The sequence below is a fragment of the Camellia sinensis genome, chromosome 3 (genome assembly GCF_055761805.1).
Source record: "Camellia sinensis isolate YWXY chromosome 3, ASM5576180v1, whole genome shotgun sequence".
NCBI classification, from domain to species: domain Eukaryota; kingdom Viridiplantae; phylum Streptophyta; class Magnoliopsida; order Ericales; family Theaceae; genus Camellia; species Camellia sinensis.
In genome coordinates, this window is record NC_138963.1 from 126150995 (window position 1) to 126171054 (window position 20060).

The 20060-nt window shown below is 39.5% G+C and overlaps 1 long non-coding RNA gene across 1 annotated transcript in view; it reads right to left on the reverse strand.

Moving 5' to 3' along the window:
• The window catches only part of LOC145821125 (uncharacterized), a 35968-nt gene extending 25404 nt beyond the window's left edge, over window positions 1-10564 (reverse strand). Inside the window, exon 1 of the long non-coding RNA XR_014363164.1 lies at window positions 10262-10564. This is a non-coding gene — a long non-coding RNA (uncharacterized LOC145821125). The remainder of the gene's footprint in view (window positions 1-10261) is intronic.
• Window positions 10565-20060: the final 9496 nt, after the last annotated feature.

The following is a 20060-nucleotide window of genomic DNA, read 5'->3' on the forward strand; positions in this document are numbered from 1 at the left end:
ATAAGCTAAACTGCGTGTTCAAGCATGGCAAAGGTGCGAAATGTACGAAAAATGCAGAAAATGAAGTAAATACCTCTCGGGCCTCATGAGAGAGGTGATGCTCTGGCTCTCGGAGAAGCAGATCCCCAGGTGCTCGCTCGTCAAAGCTAGTGAAGTGACGAAAGACGGCACGCGGAATGACATGTGCTGGCGGATTGTACCTCCCGGGAATAAAAGGTCGGGTCCTCGGGGGCAAAGTCATGGGATCAAAATCGTCTCCGGCACCTGGAAAACCTCCGCCGTGGGGAGAATTACCCGCCATTTTCAAAGAATCTGCAAAATGAGCGAAAATGAGCCAAAATTGGAAAAAGTCAACAAAAGTCAACTCTCGGGAAATGAAAAAGTCAACAAAAGTCAACTCCCGAGAAAATCTTCCAAATATTGAGACAAACTTACCTCAAGTGGCGAAAATGAGAAAAGAAGCTCCGAAACCAAAATTTAATCGCTTCAAAGTGTTTAAAACTGAATGTTTTTGCGGAAACAACTTGCGTGGGGCGTTGGAAAACGCGTGTGGAACTCAGATCTGGAGAAGAAAGTGTTGTAGGAGGCAAGAGAGGAAGAAATCTCGGCTGCATTATATAGGCTCCAAGTCATGGGATGAAGGAGCATAAAGAAAGGAGGTGAAAGGACCAAAATGCCCTCGGATTTGGGCATATGGCCGGCCGGCCACCTTTTCTAGCCGGCCAGCCATTTCCTTTTTGGAAAACCGGCCGGCCAGCTATTTGCTTTTTGGAAAACCGGTTGGCCACCTCCCCTTCCCATATAACCGGCCAGCCATGTCCCTCACAGGCTCACCTAGCTCTCTGCAAATTTTGAGGAAGATCGGAGTTCCCGGGACCTGAAAAAGTTTAAGAAAAGTACACTTCCGGTCGCGAAATAGCTCCGCCGGGACTTCAGCTTCAAGTTCTGACATATGTCTCATCATCATTCATTGAAATCGAAGTATATCCTTTTTGAATGAGTTGTAGCCTTTCCGGGAAGCGGATCGGAGGCCGTGATCGAGTTACCTTCGCCGAAACACGCATTTTCGTGCTCGTTACTTCATGACAAATGAACACCCTGATTTATGCTCGTTTTGTACTATCATGCACATAACTTGCATTCTCATGAGCATACTCACATCTTTTATGCACATTTCTTGATATTGGCATACCTCTATGTTTGAGCATACGTTGTCACGCATGTTCCACTCTTGCATTGCGATGCATTCACTCACCAGCGCTGCGTGTGTCAAACTTTCGGAATCACATTAAATATATGTTGGTAGCATATTGTACTTGTTGAAATTTCTCTCTTTTACAGGCACGATATTGTATGTACGGTTCAATTGAGGCTGATGCGACCAGACGAATCGCGCAGGTATCGTATCTTCTCCGAGTGAGACGTGGCGGGGATTGAATAATCCTCCGCATTCTTAACTGCATGAAATGTAGTTGTTGCTTTGCATTCTTGCTTAAAACTGTTGCATCTATTTGCGAATACTTGCTTCATTACAGCTTGCTGCATTTGCATGATCTTTGAGTTATGTTGGGCTTCTTGCATATCGCTTTGCATTTTGCCCCCCCTGCCTACGGGCATGCCTGCGAGCACATCTCTGTTTATTTTGTACGTTTGTCTAAGTCTTCGGCCTTGTCAAAAATGGGTCGTCTCTGGGCTTTGACATTCACTCCCGTCACTTATGACTTTCGAGTTCTGTCAAAGAGGGGCAACTGTAGACACCCCATTTTTGACCGACCTTAAGACTCAAACGTCACTGATTGAGCGCTTGGTGATGTTGCATAATGTGCTCGTTCAGAAGTTTCAGAGTTGCGGCCGTGAGCCCTGCCTCCGGACTTCCGAATCCTCTTTTGTGCTTTGCCTCGGTTTGCGAACCAGGCTCGGTTTTCTTTGTTTCTTTTCCTGAGGGGAGGGAGAGGTCCCGTAGACCATCTCTCAGTGGCCGTGGGCTACATTTCGTGGTCGTAGGCCATTTTGCCCATTTCGGAGTCCGGTTTCCGGTTTTTCGGAATCGTTGGCCGTGTGCCTCGGTTCGGGACCGCCTAACCATCTCCGTTTGTTCTGATTTTTGGCATACTTCCTATTTTCTCCCTTTTGAGGGACACTGGGGTCTAAGAAACCCACTTCGTGGCCGAATGCCACTTTCGGTGCTTAACAGCCCATTTTCGGGACCTCGAACTGCGCGTTTTGGTCCCCGAACATTCGTTTTGCAACGGTTTTCGTTCATTTTTGGCAGGTACCTCTGTTTTATCACCGGGGAGGTCACTGAAGGGTGGGAGGCCAGTAATTGTTGCAGCAACCAGTTATACATCCTCCGACGCCCTTCGACGCCCGTTTTTCACACTTCCGGGCTAATGTTGAACACCTTGGGGTCACATTCTTGAACTTTGAACCACATATTTGTGATGTACACACTTGGGAGGATCCTAAAAGTTGGTGGCCGGCCAGTAATTCCACCTGACCCTTTTGAACCCCTCCTTCCGGGCTAATGTTGAACACCATGGGCCCACTTTCTTGAACTTTGAACCACATATTTGTGATGTACACACTTGGGAGGATCCTAAAAGTTGGTGGCCGGCCAGTAATTCCACCTGACCCTTTTGAACCCCTCCTTCCGGGCTAATGTTGAACACCCTTGAGCCACTTTCTTGGACTTTTAACCACAGGGTTGCATTGTATACACATGGGAGGACACCATCATGTGGTGGCCGACCACTAAATCAGCTTGACCCTTTTGACCCCTAGCCGGCCGGCTAGGGGGTGTGGCCGGCCGGCCACCTGCAACCAAAATAACTGGCCGGCCGAGATCCTTGCACTGTATAGCTTTATCCCCCAGAAAATATCAATATCCGGGGGATATTTTGTGGGGGAAAGTTGGCCTCCTTTTCCCCCACCTTTACACCCCCTTTTTGGTCCTTATAACCAGCAAGCCATATCACATTTAGGGGTTAGAAAATTTGTTATTCAAGCCTCAAGATCCATATCTCCCTCCATCCTTCTCATTTTCCTAAAAAACCTTAAGTCCTACACCTTGTTTTCTTCATCACCACCAAGCTCTACCATCACCACTTCATTTCCAGCAACAAGGAGGGCTTCTCAAAGGCTAAAGGAGCTGCAAATTGGTCCAAGAAGCAACAAAAGACTTGTCTCCAAGGGTGAGTTACCATTTTCTCTTTTTTGAGCTTTTCTTTGCAATATTTCTTAGCCTCTCCTTCTTATACATTTGAGCTCCGACCAAAACTGAAAGTATCTTTTTTTTTTAGCTCATTTTCATGTCTCATTAAGGGCTCAACCCTGTTTGAGCCCTCCATCTTGCACTTGCTTCATTATCCCTCTAAAAGGTCATTTTCTTGCATGATATTTTTAGCTTGTGTGTGATTTATTTTGGAGCATGTTGTAAACTCATAATAGGCTTATTTTGAGCCCCTCTTCAACATTGAAGAAGGGCTCAACACTGTTTGAGACTTCCATGTTATACTTCCCTTTATACTCCTTTTTTGGTCCCATTTTTGCATGCTATGGCAGCCTACCATGCTTTTGTTTTTGGCCATTTTACAGTTCTGGAAATAGTCTTATTTTGGTCCATTCTTCATGTTTCATTTAGGGCCTTTCATGGTTTGGGACCTCCATATGCCACTTCATGTTATATCTCTCTTTTATTCCCCATTCTTGCATGTTTAGTTAGCCTATCATGTTTTTGTTTTTGGCCATTTTACAGGCCTAGAGATAGTCTTATTTTGACCTTCTTAACATGCTTCATTAAGGGTCTTTGGCTGTTTGGTGAATATTTTGCATACCTCATGTTATAGCCACTTTTGAGCCTCATTTTTGCATTGCATTTCTAATATATTTGTATACTGTTTTTGGGGCTGCCATAAACTGTAAATAGTCTTATTTTGGGTCCCTCTTCAACATTGTTGAAGGACCCTAACCTGTTTGGAGCCAGCAGCTATGAGTTGCTTCTTAATCCCATGTTTAGGGCCATTTCTTGCATGCTAGTTTTGCCCTATCTTGGTTTGCTGTTTGGCCATGTTTTGTACTGGTAAAATTATAATTTTGGGGCTGCCTTGCTTCTGTCTTTACATTCCATGTCCATATTATGCATGTTTGGTATAGCTATAGGCCATTTCGGGTGCCAAAATTCGCATTTCGAGACTATTCCATGCATTTGATGTCATTTCGCCTCATTTCGGGACTGTTTTACCCCATATTTCATTGCTGAAATTCTATTAGAATGATTGCTTTCCATTTCTACGTCGTTGCATCGCATTCTACCATTGCCTCGGTTTGCGTGTCCGTGTGCACGCATTTCGAGGCACTTCATTTTCATCCACCGGCATCCTATGTGAGTGTGGCTGAGGCTCACTCATGTTGGTATAAGCCCATATCATGTTTTCATGTCATTTGCATCGCATTCTGCCATTGCCTCGGTTTGCGTGCCCATGTGCACGCATTTCGAGGCACTTCATTTTCATCCACCGGCATCCTATGTGAGTGTGGCTGAGGCTCACTCATGTTGGTATAAGCCCATATCATGTTTTCATGTCATTTTCATCGCATTCTGCCATCGCCTCGGTTTGCGTGCCCGTGTGCACGCATTTCGAGGCACTTCATTTTCATCTATCGGCATCCTATGTGAGTGTGGCTGAGGCTCACTCATGTTGGTATAAGCCCATATCATGTTTTCTATGTCATTTGCATTGCATATATCATCGCCTCGGTTTGCGTGCCCGTGTGCACGCATTTCGAGGCACTTCATTTTCATCTACCAGCTTCTTATGTGAGTGTGGCTGAGGCTCTCTCATGTTAGTATAAGTCCATGTTGCGTTTTTCATGCCATTGCATTGCGTATGCCATTGCCTCGGTTTGCGTGCCCGTGTGCACGCATTTTGAGGCACTTCATTTTCATCCACCGGCATCTTATGTGAGTGTGGCTGAGGCTCTCTCATGTTAGTATAAGTCCATGTTGCATTCTATATGCCATTTTCCATGTCATTTGCATTGCGCATGTCATCACCTCGGTTTGCGTGCCCGTGTGCACGCATTTTGAGGCATCTCTTTTTTACAGCATTGTGCATACTAGGTTGTATCTTAGATCACATTCTGTCATTTTCTCGGTTTGCGTGCCCGCGTGTACGCATTTCGAGGCACGTCATTCCATAGCATTATGTATGTTAGGATTGTATCTTAGTTGCATTTCATGCATGTCATGTATATTGCATCGTGTCCGGGATAGGAGTTAGCCTGAGCACGGGAAACGAGATACATTCCGTACTCCGAGTGACGGGATGTGTCTCAATTTCCCAGTCACCGACATTCTGGATCATCCATGATGGAGTTAGGTTTTATTGTGTTTCATGTGCATTCATCCTATATTGAAATGTGCATTTCGATTCCTCGGCCATCATGCCTCGGTATGCGTGATTGGTGGCACGAGGATCGAGGTATGCATATATTTGTGAAATACATTGCTATGCCCCTTTCCTGCTCTCTGTTGCAGCAAAATCAGGAATCAGCAATTTTTCAGGACTTGGCACGCATTTCAAGAATAACTGCTAAACAGAGGCTAATTGGGGCATCCCGGTGGATTTCCGTGCAAGACAACCCGGACATGCATCATCCATCAGAAGCGAGGCAGTCCCTGGCTTGCACGCCAGTTTTATTTACTTTCTTAGTTAATTTGTTAATTAATTAGGAATTTGTATATTATTCGGACTGCAATATTCTTTTATTTGGGACTGTATATTTATTTGGACCCTCTGCGCGAGGGCACAACTGTAATAAGTGTGCGTGAGTGTGATGTATGTCTTCCAACCCTACGTCTTTCTCCCTTTTATTTATCCGCTTATGATGGTTAGATTAGGGCATATTTAAATTAGCATACAGTACGACAGCATGTTTGCATCATTCATCTGTATTGCATGCACCGGGCTCGGCGCATCATACTAACTGCATTTGTATTTCAATTCCAAATTGAATACATGTTAGTTGTAGCATTCCATATGCCATGTTTAGAATAGCCGAGCCTGCTATAGTTGCATTTTTGCATGTGTTGCATTAGGCATTTCTGTATATTTAGGATCATGCATGATTTCTAATAAACTTCTTTTTTTAGCTTGGAGTACTCGGTGAGTTTTATGCTTTAGCATCCTTGCATGCGTGTGAGTGACTGCCATGAATAGCATGCTTACCATGAGGCTATATGTTTATGTGATATAACTGCCTGAATGCCTGTGGGTGAAGGTTTGGTTACTTAAATTGGAATAAATCATCAAATGTTTCAAGCCTACCTGCGAGTAGCAAACCCTCTTTCAAAAACAAACATGAAATGTTTCGTTCCAATTCAGGCGACCCGGTCTATACTTGTATGTTGTGCGCATCACATAGTAACCTAGGCTAATAACCGGTTTAAGGACACACAAAGTTTTCAAAAATTGATATCATGGTTAGTAGAGGCCGGTCTATGACCGAGCGAGCGGGGGTGCTCACGAAGTGACCTTCCCCAATCGTACCCAAGTTCCCGAGCCGAGGCAACTTTGGTGATGACGGACACGTGGCCTTTTGGCACCGAGTCAGGGTTTCCTAAATTTTCCAAAATAAAATATTTAGGTGGCGACTCTGTATCTGGCAAAGCAGTCCATGTTTGGCACTTCTTTCAAAAAAATCTATTTTCTCAAAAACAATTTGCCAGATTTGGACTCTTTGGTTCAGACTTAGAACCGTGACTAAAAAGTCGAGTCCGAGCTGTAGCGAGGTCCCCCGCGGGCTTGTTACAGAGTAGCCTTAACCATCCATCCATTGAGTTGATACTTTTTCTCAGCTTTCTTGGTTTCATTGGCTCTAACTATCTAGTTCTTATGAATTTTGGACCCTTGTGGATGTGTTTGGGAGTAGTTTTAGCCATCTATTCACAAGTTCATTAAGTATAGTAGCTTTTCTTGTTATTACACCTCTTATCTTCACCCATCCTCTCTCTCAAGTGTGCTAATCTATGTGTTTTAACTCTTTACTCAAAGACAATGTGTGTTAGGGGTTGTTTCATGGGATTGATTGGGTGATCCATGGGATTTGGTGTTGATGAGTGTTGTCTTCTTCTTTTCGTTGAATTTTTGGAAGTAAAACAAGAGATATTGGGTCAAAGGAAGTTGAAACTCCCTTCTCAATCATTTGTGAACATGAAAATGGATGTTATTATCATTGTATTAATCACTTGTATTAAACTACACTCTCCACTTAACAGCATGGATTTGGGTATTAATCTGCCTTTATTTACAAAGAGAAGATGTAGGTTCCTATCTATTTCTTGGGCTTGAATTTGTTCTTAATTTTGATCCATTTAATTTGTTTCTTTAGAAAAATATCTATTGTATGTATCTGTTTATGTCATTGTTGAGGGCTATGGTCCTTTCATTTCCTTCCCAAGTGATCCCCATCAACAAAGGAGGTAGAAGGTGTGAGAGCCCCCCCAGAAAGTCTCCCTTTGGCCCCTGTCCTGAAATCTTGCACTGACCTAATCTCCAGCCGGAGAAGGAATTCGGTCGACTCCTCTAGTGTCTGGCCTGTCATTCTCCCCCAAGAACAGAGCAAATAGTTTCTGGGGAATGCTCCCCTGGGCAGTTCTAGAACCCCTGGATTACTTATTATTATTTTTTTATATAGTATGATTTGTTAAATTCAGCAGTAGTTAGGCTGAATCGATTCATCATTGTAATAATCTCTCTCTTTTCCTATTTTCGTATTTGAGTTGTTATAATAATCTTTCAACCCCTCGTCTTTCTAACCCTTTTTATTTACCTGCTTTCGATACTACATCATGTTTTATCTTTATCATGCCTGTATATTGCATCCACTTTTCATGCATTTGGGCCTGGATTATCTGCATTGATGGGATTTACTATCTTCAAAGATGAATACGTGCATAAATCTATGCATTATGGTGATACTCATACCGCATCTTAGCATCTGGACTCCTAGATAAATTTTTTGCTTGTATTACATTAGTAATTTGCATATATGATCATGCATATTTGTATATATCTGTATATGTCTTGCGACTCGCTTTGGAGTACTAAGTGAGCATTCTTTTTTTAAGTTTTAGCATATTGCATATGTGTGTTCCTTATCATATCTATTGCAGTAGCATGAGGCTAGGTGCTTACGTAAGATATCTGTTTGAATGCCAATGGATGGTGGTTGTGTTATTTATTTTGGAGTGTAGATGATTCTTATGTTGCAGATTTTATCCAAGAAAACACTTTTAAAAATTGCATGAAATCAGAGCATAACCAAAATTTGCGACACAATCTATATTTGAATGTCTCAGATAGTAAGGGTAGCATTATTATTAATTAGAATATGAATTTACATTGATTATAAAAATCACATTATAACTTAGTAGGGGCCGATCTTTGATCGGGTGAGTGGGGTACTCAATTAATGACATTTCTTTCTCATACCTATGTTCCTAAACCAAGATACTTTGGTTATGACGAATGGTGGCCTTTGACACGAGTCACAGGTTTCTTAATTTCTCTAAAAGATTAGGTGGCGGCTCTAAAATCTAGTGATTTAGTCCATTTCTGGCAATGTTTTGCAATAAAATGGATTTTTCTATAAAAGTTGCCAGATTTGGACTCTCATTTTCTGTTTCACATTGCACTAGTGATATCATATTAGAAATCTGGAGTCTGAACTATCGGGCGCACTTGGTAACCCCAAAAAGGCATCCCATACCACCTTTTCTGGTGATCTAATTTATTTTGGATTTCTGACTAATTCTGGGTTTCTTTTGATTCTTCGTAGGGTATTGGCCTATCTGGATATGTTGGAGGGAGCGATTCAAATGACGACTTTGAGCCAAACAGTAATGATGATGATGATGATGATGATCCTCTGGGTTTTGATCAGTGTGCTTTGAAGCGCCCTAGGGGAGGTTGACCGAGGACATCTGCTTAGATTAGGGTTTTTGCTTTTATTTTTGCACTTTTCTTTTTCTTTTTAGAAAATTGATGTATAGGAAGCTCGGGGGATGTCCCCATGTTCTTTGCAAAAGGTTTTGTATAATTTTCAAAACTATAGTGTAAGCAATGAAATTCATTCCTTTCATCTAATCTTTCTAAATTTATTTAATCCATGTGTTTTGCCCATTGAATTTGATAATGACTCTTTACATATGAGTTCACAAATAAGAGTAAGATTATAACTCGAAAAATCTTTACAAGTAACCTAACAGCCTAAGAATCAAAGACCAGACTCTAGAACTGATGATGATATGCCCCATTGCTCTCATATCATCCCGTGTTGTGCCCATGCAATAGCAAAGCCAATTCTTGCCGATCTGCCAACCCTACCTTTGAAGTACGGCTGAACCTTCTCATGTGGCACTCTTCTCTCAGCCATGCATGAAAGTGCGGCCGCACATACTCCCAATGTAGTTTTTCTAGGGTTAGTTTTTTATGCCGTCAAAGCTCTGTTTTGCCTATAAATGCCTTGCTTTTTGTCAGAGTTTCTATACAAACTCTTTTCAAATCAATTCCTAACCTCAAGCCCTTCTTTCTTTCTTCGGTTTTTGGTAGAGAAAATAATTCCATGTGAATCAAAAATGAAAGAACCTAGATCATGTATATCTCTGCATTTTGATAACATAACACCAATTCCTTTCCATCCTAAGTTAAATGAGTGCTCTCTTTGGTTTAAGAGAAAATAACATTTGATATTAGACACCAAATTCTAAAAATGAACAAATGCCTACACATGTTCAGATTAAGGACACACACCTCTCTACAAAATCTATATCTTCAAAAAGCATTTTTGATTTTTGGAACATTCATATTATATTTAATTAAGAAGGGAAAAAAAAAACACCCCGCAAAAAAATAGCTGTCAAATTTTTTCATCACAAATTCCAAACCTTCTCATGAAGTAAAATTATATTAGTCTAGACTCCAAAAACCATATTGTGAATATCACAGTCTGAACCCATTATTTCAACTCATTTTAAGTTAATGAGACAAACTATTGTAGAACCACAGATAAAAAGCATAATCTAAACTTGATCTACCTCCAACCAAGATTACCATAACATGTATTAGTACCACTAGATAAACAACAATTTTCGATGAAGAATAGATGAGATCAGAATCGCAGCCAAAACCCTTCAGATCTCTTCATACTAACTAAATCCTAATCAAACCAACCTAGATTAGGAATTAAAACTAAAAATTACCATTCTTGGCTAGTAGTGTCCCAAGTCCGAGCTTTGGTGACTTTGCCATCAATATTGAAGCTTCTGGTAGCGAACTCAATATCGATTGTAGACTTCGATTTGAGGCTGAACTCATTCGTCACCACTGCCGCTCGTCACTCTTCACCAGTCAAAGAATGGAGACAGTGTCGGCCTATCCAAGGATATGTAGAATACTAGATTAGGATTGAGAGAGAGAGAAAGAGAGAGAGAGAGAGAGAGAGAGAGAGAGGTTTGTAATTTCAAAAGATGAAAAAATGGTTTGTTTGTTTGTGGGGATGGGCTGCTATTGCTGCATGCCAGAGAAGAAGAAAAAAAGGTTTAGAAGTTATGGTGGGGTCAGGTTCAGTGGTTTAGAGGCGGTGAATTCGCCACCTGACCCGCATTCGTCAAATTCAGATTTTTGGATCCGTATCTGTTTGTTTTATATCACGCATCCGCTCAAAATATTTTGGGTTGGGTTGGGTTGGGCTAGTCTGGTTGGGCAAGTCAACAATCACCCCTACTTGCAGGTTATGAATGGGAAAAGCTTTGTTGGGCTAGTCCTGGCTGAGACTTTGCGAGGTTTAGATACAGTGAATGAGGATATGGCTATAGATGTTATTACTTCAGGTACCACCCAACTCACTTGGTTTCCCACCTTTCACATTTCTATTATTTAATCTCTCTTTTTTGTTTTTGCACATCCTAATTCACCTTTTCCCCTCATCTCACACCCGTATATTCTTTTTCTCTATTTTTCTCAGATATGGTTAATGGACAAATTGAATATGAGGGTGGCTTCTATTTGTTACTAGGTGGTCTCCTATCATCCTCGTGCTCAGTTGGTGGGGATGGATTCTATTGAAGGTTGGCATGATTGGATGTGCACTTGTGCTTATAGAGACATTGCCTGGCGTTTCCTTTGGTTGACAGGGAGATGCCCCCATTTTCAGGCATAGAGGTAGTCGGCCTAACTTGCATGGTCCACTACTTTTCTTACCGAATTTTGCGTCAGTTTGAGAGTGAGCAGGTGGCTCATATGGGTTCCCCCTTGTATCCTTCTTCCTTTGCTTTCTAGGCTTCTCACTTGTAGGCAAATGCCAAGGCTTGTTAAGACAAGATACTCATCATAGCAGAAGATAGCTCTAGTTGCTGGCTATCTAGGCCATTCATCGAGTGGCTCGAGCACAAGATCCAGTAGGTTGAGACATATAATGAGAGACATTTCAAGAGGATAAAGACGGAATGATTATGACTTTACTCGTAGTGCCCTAGTTTATAGTTTAAATCCCTTTTCCTTTTTTTTGTTATAGCATTTCAAGACTTTCATTCAATAGAAATTAGTTAGCATTGCTTTGGTTTGTCATGTTTGAAATTATCATCAATAAAATAGTGAAATGAAGTTTATTCATATTTTGAAAATATTGTTAAATGTTCAAACGGAAAGGGAACACCAATCACTCACCCTTCTCATTAAAAACAATTCAAATGACAATTTTGCAAGCTCACTAATCAAATAATTCTACAATTAAATTCAATGTGTTGCACAACTAAAAGCTCCTTCCCTAAATCTTGACATTCAGGTGCTTGGATGGATGACAGGAATTAATGGATGAAGGAATCTGAATGAGACGAGGTCGAACTTCGGGGTGAAGTTGCCTACGTATCCCAAGAGTGGGAATTCGGTTGTCTGTAGTTCAGGGTTAGGTTTGCTCAGGTGTTAACTACTCCCTCTATCCCAAAATATTCGTCCCTTATTTCATTTTTCATTGTCCCAAAATATTAGTCAATTTTCAAAAAATCAAGTACTAAAATAATATGAATTTCCTATCTTGCTCTTCTTTTAAATTTATTAACAACATAAAAAGTACAATGACAATTGATATTCCCCAAAAAATGTAATATCAAAGAATAATTTTGGAAAATCAATTTTTTTTTAAATGCAATAATTGAACTACCAAAAAAAGTTAGATTCACAAAAAGGGACTATTATTTTGGGACGGAGGGAGTATCTCCTTTTGTGCTCTAACTTTTGCCAAGATTGCTCTTCTGAGTATTCAATCTTACGAGTTTCTATTTTTTTTATGTGCTCTAATTTTTGCTTAAGTTTGTGGGCGTCGTGCCTTTTTTGAGTCTAAGCCAAGCATCCCACACCAACTTGCTTTATTAACATAGAGTTGCCACTTAATTTTTAAAGGGGAATTAAAAACCTTTAACAATGAAAACTAAGTTAAGGCCTAGTCTGTCATAACCAAGAACATTCTGGATTTGGGAGCTTAGGTACAAAATGGGAAGGCCATTTGCATGGAAGCACCCTTTTTTGCCCAATCCGAAGATTGACTTTTACTCACTCTCTATTTTATGATTTTAGTGGTTAATTGTTCACAAAAATTCATTTTAGACCTAAATCCCTTAACTAACCTAAAACTATACGATTTGAAGAAAAATGAATATCATGTATTTTAGATTAAATGAATAAAGCCATATTTATATAAAAAATGATTTGTCATTAGAAAAAGTGGATTTTGATAATCCATGACCTTAAACATAAACAAAAATGCACACATTCAAAATAATCAATTTTTATTACAAAGGGCATATAAACTTGGATTATTGAAGAACAATGCACATAACACCCATATGCCAAGGAAGAAAGAAGGACTTACCCAGTTGCACACTTCACGCGTCTTACATGCAATACATAAATTAAATATGACCTAAATGCAACTAGCACGTACAGGATATGAACCTAGGTCCAGTTTGAGACTATTAAATGATAAATATGCATAAAAAGACCAAATAACACATAATGAAAAGAGAAACAATGATATTAGCTATACATGATGATTTAAATCGGGCCTAACACATGAGTTTTAGATGATTAAACGAGCCTAATCATGTTGTTCTAATGTACATAAAAAAAAACATGCGAAATAAAGTGAGAAAATGGATAAAATGGATGACTTACATGATGCTATGATAGACTAACATCCTAGCATGCTTGAATACCAAAGACAAACATAGAATAGGTACTAAAATAGGTAAAATGAGAGAGCTTACCTGTTGGTTTGCTAAAACCAAAGATTACACTAAGAAAAGTGCGCGAAAACCTCAAGTTTCTTGCTTGCAAGCTTCAATCAGGCTTGGAATCTGAGTTAGGGTTGAAGTTCCTCAGTCCTTGGGAGTTTTTGGAGCTCTAGAGTTGCTGTGAGGGTGTATATCTCAGAGCTAGGGCAAGAGGAGAAAGGAGGTGCAGTGTTTTGCTCTCAAAAGATTGAAAAAGGGTTCAAAATTTTTAACCTCCTCAAAGGGAGGGGGAGAGGGCCTTTGTATAGGCAGTGGGAGGTGTGGGAGGCAAGCTATGGCAATATCCATCGCTTCCTCTGCCACCTTCCTTAAAAAATGCACCAAGATTGAGTTTCCATACCTAGCTTTGCGATGCTTTAATATGCGCACGCATAGATCTCGTGTGCATGCACAACGATGGTGCTCACGTACAAACAACATGCACACTCACATCTAATGTGTGCATGCATATTTTTCCTTGATACACGTGCCATGCATGCATGTACAAGTACGTTGCCCTATGTCCTTGGCTTGTTTACATCACAAGTAAGCTCGAATTGCGTCTAATCAATGTTTTTGACAAAAGGGGTCACTAATTTTGGAAAATATGATCAATCAACGTAGAATCGAGCTTTCTAGGGTTAAGAAATGGGTTTTAGGCTAAAAATGGGTTCAGGGGTAAAATGATCATTTTTACAAAAAGTTGATTTTTGGCCAAAACGAGTTTATTACAACATCTTTAAATAACTTTAAACTTTCTAAGGATGAAGTAAGTACCATTTCATCATTAGGAGGCTTGCAAGCATCCAAAGTCTTAGGGTCAGTCAAAATAGGGTGCCTACAAGGTCGCCCTTTCGGGTTTTCAACCTAACGAGCTCTCTCAAGGGTAGTACATTTTTAGTTTGTCTAGGTTAACAGGCTACGTGAATTTTATCCCATCTAGATCCATTAGAATAATTGCTTCACCCAGTCATAATCTTCTTGATGATATGTAGCCCCATCCAGTTTAGCTTCAGTTTTTCTCTTAGGTCATGCACCGGAGTTCGGTTCTCTTTGAGCACTAGGTCCCATTCTTTTAGATTTCTAGCCTTCACCTTTGTTGGTAGCCTTGGACATGATACAATGCTCGCAGCCTTCTTTTTTGTTGAAGAGTATCAATTCCTCAAACCTATTTTTTTGCCGCTCAACCTCTTTAAGTTGACACTCAGCCAACATTCGTACACCTCAATCTCAATAGGTAAGACGACTTCCATCCTGTAGCCTAGATAATAGGAAGTTGCCCCAGTTGAAGTTCAGATTGATGTCTGGTACCCCTACAACATGAATGGCAACTTGTCTAGCCAATCCTTGTATTTATCAATTGTCTTTTGTTGAATGGTCTTAAAAAAATTTTGTTTGCAATTTCAATAGCCCCATTGGTTTGTGGTCGGTATCATGATGACTTATAGAAAGTCACACCATACTTTTCAAGAAAGTTAGCTACCTCTTCTTTGAAATGGGAACCATGATCTAACACTATTTCATTTGGTACTCCATATCTGCAAATGATATTGTTTCTAATGAATTTGGCCACATGTAAGGCTTTGAGTATTTAGAAGGATTCTACTTCGATCCACTTGGTGAAATAATCGATGGTCACTAATATGTATTTATGTCCGTTTGATCCCTTTGGTATGATTGCCCCAATTACATCAATGCCCCAGATTGAGAAAGGTTAGGGCGAGGTCAAGTTGTGCAATTGTGAGGGTGGCACATTCATGAGATTTGCATGAATTTGGCATCTATGACATCTTTTAACAAATCATAAGCAATCACTCTCCATGGTAGACCAGTAATACCCTTGTCTAAGGATCTTCTTCATTAGCATAATCCCATTCACATGGGCTCTACATTCTCCACCATGTACTGATTCCATGATCGTTTCCCTTTCTTCAGCATCTACATATAGCTTGTGCATCACCAAATGACCTATTTTATGTAGCCTTCCTCTGCATAGGATGTATTGGGTAGCTAAACGTTGGATAACTCTTTTGTCTTTCTCCGTTGCACCTTGTAGATAATCCCCATTCTCTATGAAATTCCAGATATCATAGTACCAAGGATATCCATCTTGGACTTCTTCTACTGCAGCAATCAACTCGTGGGCCCACGTATATCTCTGCTCCATGATGATTGGTCTCATTTTGACGCCTTTCGGGATGTCGACCATGGAAGCTAAAGTAGCCAAGGCATCAACAAACCTATTGTTTTTTTCTCAGCGTGTAGGTGAATGTGAATTTCTCAAACCTGGCTAGTAGACAATCTAGAGTCTAGTGGTACATTTTCATCTTTTCTTCATTAACTTTCCAATCATTTTTAGCCTGTGAGACTACCAAGTTTGATTCACCGATAACATTCAACTGCCTTGCCCCTAGCTCAAAGGCTATTTCTAAGCCAGCAATGCAAGCCTTGTACTCCGCTTGATTGTTTAAAACTTCAAAATGAAGGTTGAAAGCCAAAGGCACATGAGACTCATTGGGGGCAATAACAAGAACCCCCATTCCATAGCCAATTTGGTTCAAAGCTCCATTAAGGTACAGTTTCCAAGTTTCTTCCATTATTTGCATGATTTCCTCATCCGAGAACAAGAATTCTATGCTATCTTCTCCACTGACCGGCTGATCTACTAAGAACCCTGCCACTGCTCACCACTGGGTGGGCGAGCAAGTAATGTTGTAACTTCCTAGTGGTCCACACTGATGCGAGATAGGTCTTCTCTAGTGGTGTGTCTCGAGCTTCATAGTCTAACATCTTCTACCAAAGGTAGTAGATGGCCTTTTCTAACTTTGCCTCTGATTCTTGTGCCAACATACATCCCATGGTTAAATCTATTATTGATAAGTATAGTTTCAAGGGCTTCCCAAGTTTTGGAGGTGATAATACCGATAGAGTTTGCAGGTAATGCTTGATTTTCTTAAAGGCGAATTAGTATCTTTCATCCCAATGGAACTTGGTCCCCTTTTTCAAAAGCTTAAATAGTGGTTCACAGGTTGATGTCAATTCTGTAATAAATCGACTTATGAATTGCACTTTGCCTAGAAAGTTTTTCACCTCATTCTCAATCCTTAGTGAAGGCGTTTCTAAGATAGCTTTAATTTTGGATGGATCTACTTCAATGCCCCTCTGTGTGATAAAAAACCACAACATTTTTTTGGTTACCCTAAGGCCATGTTTGTTTTGGTGAACATGTGCTTGGGATTGGACTAATAGTCCAATAAAATTATTAATCCGATGTTTGGTTTAAAATTTGAGGTACAGATTAACAATCCATCTGGATATGGTATCCCACATAAGATGGATTATTCAATCCTACAAAAAGGGGTGAGATATAAATTGGGGGATTAGCCAAAGTCTGGACTAACTCATCAAATGACCAAATTAACTCTCACTATATATCTATATTTGTTGATTATCTTATTCCACAACCTTCACTCTTCTTCGACATTGTTGTAACGAGATGCGAGTCTTCAAAGTTCGTTGCCGATCTTGAGCCACTAATCACTGATTTGGAGCCACCATTTACAAATCTGGAGCAACTGTTCATCGGTTTGGATCCACCATTGGTTGATTGGCTGATCTCAACAAAGCATTTGTTCATCGATTTGGATCCACCATTTGTTGATTCGCTAATCTCAACAAATTTCAGTGAGTAAATTTTTTTTTTCCATTGATGTTCGGTTTGAATTAAGGTGCTATTACATGGTTTGATTTTCTATGAATCTTTGTTTTACATTGGTGTTGTTATAGTTATTGCTCTTTCTCTCTCTTCATCTTCATAGATCCATATGTAGGGTTATGAGTTTTTCACTCACATTAAAATCTCAGATTTGTTGTTTGTGGCTTCATATTGTTAGATTTGTATGTCTTTCTAGAACCAGTGTTAAATTGTGTTGTTTATCTGTGATTCGATTAAGTGATTTATTATGAGCATTTTTGAATTTTGTGTTTCCAGAAATAAATAGTAGCCTTATAATGTTTGGAAAACTTGAATATGCAAATTCATAGTGGGAGTGACTAGAGTTACAGGCAATTTTTTATTGACTGTGGATAGACACAACACTTGACAGATGTTTCTAATTGCTTATTGGGGTTATAACTTGTATTGAATACCTTGCTAGAAAATCTTAGGGCTTGTTTGGAAGTTTATAGCTTTAGCCAAACAAAAAATGTGATTTTGTTCTTGAAGAGGAATCACTTGTCACTTACACCTTGTATAGATGTTCATCTCTAAAAAAACATAAGCAAATTGAAGGAATACATCCTTTTGAGGTGCTTATGTTTCTTTGGGAAGAAAATCATCATGGCAATTCTATAGAGTCACCAGAAATTAGGTGGCAGTTTGACCCTAGTGACCCAATCTCTATTGCTGATATCTGATAATGTTCATCACATCATCATATATTGTCAAAATAGTTTTTAACTCTATATAAAATAAAAATAAAAATGGACATATATAATAACAAATTGTTGTGACAATTTGTAAGTGGAACTTGTAATTGACTCTGGTATCAAGTGTGGATATGTTTCTAAAATGTCAGACTCATCTAATTTCCAACAAAAAGATGAGGACTCTCACATTATGGTGGGGCAAATTATAAGTGAATGCTTTATGCTCAGTTTTCTTGACCCAACAAAACTGCTAATAGAACACATTCAGAACTAAAACAATGTAGCAGCTAAGTCATATAAACACCAAGCATAACAAGAAAAAATGATCATGTTTTTACCAAACTGAAGTCATCTCTATTAGCATACAAATCCCAAAACTTCAAGATATTCCCAAAATATTAAGGGCCTCCCTTGTGCAATTTGTAGGTGAGCACGAAGTTTTGGCAAAGATTGAAAATCCAATACCTGGTAAAGTATGTAAATTGAAGTTAACTTACCCTAACTAATTGCTGCAACCTTGACAAACATGAACCATATGCAGCAGATACTGGATATAAGCCTCTCTCGGCACCAATTATTGAGGTCAAAAATACAATGGATCCTCTTGGTTTGTAATCTGGCATTCTTTTATGAGTATGCATAGTATGTGGTTTCTCAATTACTATTGTGCACGTGATATGACCCCTTGGGGTTGACTAGTAAGAAGATTAGGAAGCATGTGGGAAATGTATATGGATATCATTAGATCATACTTCCTACTTCATTATAATCTGTTGGTCCTTTTAGAGATTGTTATTCTCATATGTTCTACATTATTATTATTATTGTTGTTGTTGTTTTGTTAATTTTTTTGGAATTATGAAGTTTTCTTGTACTCTAATATATTGATGTGCATCACTATTTGCATAGATGGATTACAATTTCGATGGTTTTCGAGATGAGAGTAATGAGGAGCTTAAGCTTTATGTAGTGTTGCAAGTTGTAATGAAAGAATTGTACGCCTTATGCATTGTAGCAAATATTGCCATTGAAATTGTCTTGAAAAGGTACATTCATAAGTATCCTCGTACCATTATTCGAGGGCCCAATTGATTGCAAGAACAAATGGACCACATTAATCTGCTAGTGAGAGATAGCGACATTACATGCATTGAACAACTTCGTATGGATAGGCATTGTTTTATGACATTATGTCATATGGTTCGTACAATAGGCGGGTTGGGGCATTCAAAACATGTTACCTTAGAAGAGAAGATGGCCTTGTTCCTCTATGTCTTGGCACATGACCTGAAAATACGAAAACTTAAGTTCAATTTCTTTAGGTTCGGAGAGACTGTAAGTCGACATTTCAATGATGTCTTAAAAGCTATGTTGCGCCTTCAAGGCCACTTACTTTGGACACCAAATCTTATAACACAAGCATGCACTGATCCAAGGTGGAATTGTTTCTAGGTAAATGTAGTTTGCAAAACATTTAATAAAATACATTACACACATTTTTTTTTTACAATTCATAATTATTACAATGTCTTCTACGTATTAGAATTGTCTTGGAGCACTTGATCGAACCTATATTAAAGTTTGTGTACCAGTGGTTTACCAAGCACGGTATAGAACACGAAAGGGGGAGATTGCTACCAATGCTCTAGGAGTTTGCTCCTAGGACATGAACTTCATATATGTGTTGCTAGGATGGGAAGGGTCAGCTGCAGACTCTAGGGTTTTGAGGGATGCGATTAATCGACCCAATGGCTTAAGAATTCCAACTGGTAATTAATAAATAATTAACTTTGCTTAATGGAATTACTAAGTTTTATTTAATAATAGATTCTAATATATAACATCTCATACAGGGTACTACTATCTAGTAGGTGCCGGGTATACAAATGGACAAGGATTCCTAGCACCTTATCGGGGCCAACGATACCATTTGTCTGTTTGGAGAGCAGGAGCCACTCCAACTAATTATCAAGAATTTTTTAATATGAAACATGCATCAGCCCGAAATGTCATAGAAAGGTGTTTTGGATTATTGAAAATAAGATGAACAATACTTCGTTGTGCATCATACTACCCCATTAGAACTCAAAACCGTATCATCGCAGTATGTTGTTTGTTACACAACCTCATTCGTCAGGAGATGCCTATTGACCCAATAGAAGATAGGCTAAATAATGACATAGAAGATCAACCTCAATTGGGAGATGATTTTGTTGACACTGTTGAGACGTCTAATGAGTAGACTGGGTGGCGGGATACACTTGCAATGTAACTATACAACAATTGGTTGGCTAGTAGGGATACA